Raw genomic sequence first — 4,712 nt, 5'->3', positions numbered from 1 at the left:
ATGCTTGTTGCTACTATCGGGCCATGAAAGTATTCAGCACGCTTCGGTGTAACATCATGATAGGGCTAACATACAGCCCCTGTGTTGCTGACATACCACATCTCGTCAAATAAACCAAGAAGTGATGTGCATGCCCACTGTTACATGTGCCTTTTCCTATTAGAGGTGCAGCCTTTATTTAACAGCTTGCCAGTTGGCGATCGGATTACTTTTAAAATTTTGTTGTTGGAAAAAGGCAGCTAGTAACACTGATGGGCACAACAAGACGTTTCAAACAAGACTGTCTGCAGTGCATCATGTCACTACCGAGTTACCAGTGTTACAGGGTTCTAGAAGGAGTTGTAGTGGCAAGACCGAAGCGGGTTTCGATGGGAGGTGGTGGTGGTGGAAAACATTTATTTAAGACTATTTACAGGAGAGAGTGAGGCCTGGCCTTAAGGGCCAGCCCCTTACCAATTCTAGGAGGGATCCCTAGTCCGGGACACCTGTGGCTTCCGCAGCAGCTCGGGCCCTAGCCACGAGAGCTCTCTGGCTCTCTAAGGTAGAGCAGCCGAGCAGGGCAGCCTCCCACCTCTCTCTGGTGAGTGAAGGGAAAGGGGGGTAAGCGGGGTTAGAGGGGCATGCCCACACCATGTGGTACACGTCCGAGAACGCGCATCCACAGTGCGGGCACTCCCCGTTAAAAGCCGGATTAAAATGTTGAAGCACTGCCGGGCACAGTACTGTGTTGGTATATAGGCGAATGAGCCAACGCTCCTCGATTTTGGTTATCCCTTTCGCAGGGGGATGAAAGCGGCTAAGCTGGGTTTGGTATAATTGAACGAACTCTGTGAAGGTAATAGCCGGGTTAGGTTCCGATACCTCAGGCGGCAAGAGTCGAGGCGATGCCCGGTGGTTGAGCGCGCGGGCTGAGGCGTCTGCCGCCTCGTTCCCCCCTAGTCCCGCATGTTCTGGGGTCCAGATGATAGCACGTGTCTCCGGGCGATCCCGGTACTCGCATCTGTGTAAAATTTGGCGGCGCGTCGAGAGATGCGGCCTTGTTTTAGATTCCGACAGGCTCCCTGGGAGTCGGTGATGATAACCCGGGAGTCCGGTTCTGCAGCGGCGAGTGCTATGGCGACCTCTTCCGCATGTGTAATGTTTGGGCCACGGAAAGTGAGTCCCTGAACGTGCTTGTTTTGATAGATTACTGCGGCCGTATACCATCCCCCGTGGTGTGGACCAGCAGCATCCGTGTAGAAGAATCCGTAGCGAGAGCCGTAGCGGTCGTTAAGGGCCGTCGCGCGCGCGTTTCGACGGCCCTCGTGAGTCTCCTCTGTCATGTTTTGTGGCAGAGGTTGGACCTGTAGCGAGCGGCGCCAGTCCTCTGGAACATTGGTCCTTTCCTCTGCTTGTGTTGTGTAGGCAATGTGCAGGCGGTGTAGGAGGCTTCTACCTGCTGACGATTTGTTCAACCGCAAGTATTGGTTATTTAAGTGCGCCTCGCGTAGCTCCCCAAAGGTGTTGGTCATCCCAAGGTCGATGAGCTGTTGATTGGACGTCGTTATGGGGAGGTCGAGGGCGCGCTTATAGATTCTGCGAAGGATCACCTCTAGGGCGTTCTCGTCGCATTTCCGCAAGTGGAGATAGGGTGCCGAATACAGTATCCGGCTGATTACGAATGCATTGGCCAGCCTCAGGGCGTCTTTGCATCGTTATCCCCCCGTTTGTTAGATACCCGGCGGACCATGCGGACCACCTGGTCTCCAATCTTGCGGAGTTTCTGCAGGGTTGTATCAATCTTGCGGTTGCGATTGATAGAGTCCCAACACTCTGACCTCATCGTGTTCAGGGATGAGGCCGCTAGCAAGGGTGAGGTAAATTTTGGTAGTGCACTTCGGGTTGGGCCGAAGGTGCACGAATTCTGATTTGGTCGGGGAGCATTCCAGGCCACATCGGCGAGCGTATCCGTCCACGATAGTCGCCGCTTGTTGCAGGTTGGCCTCGATCTGTCCCAACGACCCATGTGTTGCCCAGAGCGTGATGTCGTCAGCATACAGTGAATGCCTGATGCCTGGGACATCATTAAGCAGAGGGGGGAGGTGAGCCATGGCGAGATTAAAGAGGAGGGGAGAGAGGACTGCTCCTTGCGGGGTTCCTCTTGTACCCAGGGGGTACGGGCCATGCTCGTGGTCTTAGATACGTATATAGGTTTGCCGATCAGCGAGAAATTGTTGAATGTACCTAAACGTGTTGTGGCCACAATCCGTCTGTGACAAATGTGTGAGGATGATGTCGTGGGTCACGTTGTCAAACGCCCCCTTGAGGTCCAAGGTGAGGACCACCTTGTCGTCACTGGGGTGTTCGACTGGATCCAAGACTTCCTTCGTTGCTGCGTTGCTGCGTCGTTGTCGTTGCATTCAGCGAGTTTGAGCGTTGTCGTTGGGAAAGGGTAGCTCTTTAAGCTCGTTGGGATAAAAAAAGCGGGTAAGCGTGTCCCTCGGAGACATAATCATATGCAAAAATCTAAAAAAAACGCGAGTACTGCAATACACCCAGCCGACCGCGAACATTCCGCCTGAGTGGGGCACCCTGAGGATGCATTGCCAACCAAAGGCACATTGAGCAAAAAACCATCTGGGGCAGGGAAAGTGCACTGCAAAGAAAGTAGGTGGCCAGCGAACGCGGGCAAACTTGACGAACAATTACAAGCGATGAGCAGTGAAGCTCGAGGTGGAGGTGAAAGATTGGCTAAACGAAATGGAGGTGAAGCCACTCGGCAATAGCACGAAGCGATGGTAAAGCAAGAATGAAACGGTGTGGACGAAGAGTAAAAGGAACGAACGGAGGCGTTGGAGAAGATAAACTGAAACGTTTGGATCGGTTTTATGGGGTTCAACCTGGAGTTTAACCTCGTAACCTGAGTCGCTATTGGGACAAGTGGCTCGGGTTACGAAGGACGCCGTGGCCCCTCTGGATAATTTCGAACCCCTGGGGTACGTTCTTTAATGTGCACTGACATCGCGCAGTACACGCCTGCCTTTATAGCACCTCGCCTTCATCCAAATGTGACCGCTGTGGCCGGGATCCAACCCAAAACTTTCGGGCCAGCAGCCAAGCGCGCACTACAACCATTGATCAGTCATCAAGGCGGCGAAAAAAAAGGGAAGCGCGAAAAAACATACAATAAAGCAAGTGCTCACTAAGCAGGAAAAAGATGGCAATAAATAAAACTATGCGAAGAGACAAACAGATTAGAGACCTACATCCGCCGATGCGGACAGAAACGACATTTACCTTTCTGTGAGAATGAGAGAGGGCTCGCTGATGCGGTAAGAGTAATTTTAATGGTTTCAGATTTTTGTTGGTAAGGCGGCCACTATTCGTGATCACTCAAGAGCTCCCAAAGACTGGCAGGCAGCCGCAGTCCCTGCAGTGACACCATTAAGGCGTCCGCCATGGTAACATTGAATCACTCTTTCCATCGCTTGAGCACCAGTACAAAATGGAAACGGGGCAGTTTTCTGCATATATGCATCATGTGAGCATAACAGCTGTTATTTTTAGTGAATATGTCCCATCTGAGAATGTACGTCCAAGACCGAAATGAATGCCCAATTAAAAGGGGAAGTTCGTTGCGTTGTTAACTGCACCAAAATTAGCATTTATAATTCTAAAATTGCATTTATTTGGCTTTGGTTACGTTAATGTTAAACTTAAAGTTGAAAAACAGTCATTTCTAAGAGTAGGCAGGAGCAACATGGAACTAAATTATAAGGTTTGCGTTAATTAGAAGTGAAAAACAAAGCATTGATAAGCGAGTAATAGAAGAACCAGTAAAAGTATGGGCTGCCCATTATAATTAATGGCGCAACCTAATTAAAGGGACCCAGAAAGGGGTCTCAATAAAGTTGCGTTATGTCTGTGATGTTAAAAGACGACGGTTCATAATTATCCCCCAGAAGGAATTATTTTAATGCGTTTTGTGGAAGCTGAGTTATATGCTGGCAAAATTTGAAATTCCGCGTCTTCGGGCCTTTCCTTCTCTTCTCGCACGCCAAAACGGCGGCGCTCCTCCGCCGACCCCACTCACTCGGCTCCTCCCCTACCTCCGCCGGCTGCTGCGCGCGCGGAGTGGCCGCGGCCTCGGTAGTGCGTGACGTCTGAAAGAATTTGGAGCTGTGAACCAATGGTAACCCTGAGCTGCTGACGTTATTTGCAAGACGTGACATCGTCTGCCAGGTTTTCGTGCGAAAGCCCGGCACAGCGCGTTGCCGCGAGGTGCGAAAGCGGGAATTTTTAAAAATCTATTGTAAATTTCCCGCTCGCTTATTAGGTGTCGTACGCGGTATGGACGCTCGGTAGCCTGCACTCTACATACTGCAAGCATTTTAAAGCCAAGATCAAACACCCCTTTCTGTGGCCCTTTAAGTGAACTTGAACAAATAGTAAGCACTTACACCAGGGTAGAAAATCGCGCACTATGCATGGTTTGCATGTGACGTCACGTCCGGTGGCGCGCGCTGCGGCGGACATGTTGGTGCAGTCTGTGCGGAGTCGGTGGAGTGCGGGTCGCACGCGTTTCCTCGCTAGTGGTAACACGTGCAATTTTGTTGCCTTTTGTGTGGCATGCCGCCGCTTCTCAGTAAGCAGCCTTTAGACGCTACCTACCGCTTAGATCTTACTGGGTCGGAGCGCGTTCGGTATGCGGAAAAAGTGCGTCTCTGCGATAA

The 4,712-nt window shown here is 51.3% G+C and overlaps 1 pseudogene; it reads right to left on the bottom strand.

Moving 5' to 3' along the window:
• Window positions 1-471: 471 nt before the first annotated feature.
• LOC144095433 (uncharacterized) lies at window positions 472-2,090 on the bottom strand (annotated as a pseudogene).
• Between the last annotated feature and the right edge of the window lie 2,622 nt (window positions 2,091-4,712).

This window comes from Amblyomma americanum, chromosome 1, assembly GCF_052857255.1.
Source record: "Amblyomma americanum isolate KBUSLIRL-KWMA chromosome 1, ASM5285725v1, whole genome shotgun sequence".
Taxonomy (NCBI): Eukaryota; Metazoa; Arthropoda; class Arachnida; order Ixodida; family Ixodidae; genus Amblyomma; species Amblyomma americanum.
This window is presented reverse-complemented; position numbering and strand designations above follow the sequence as displayed.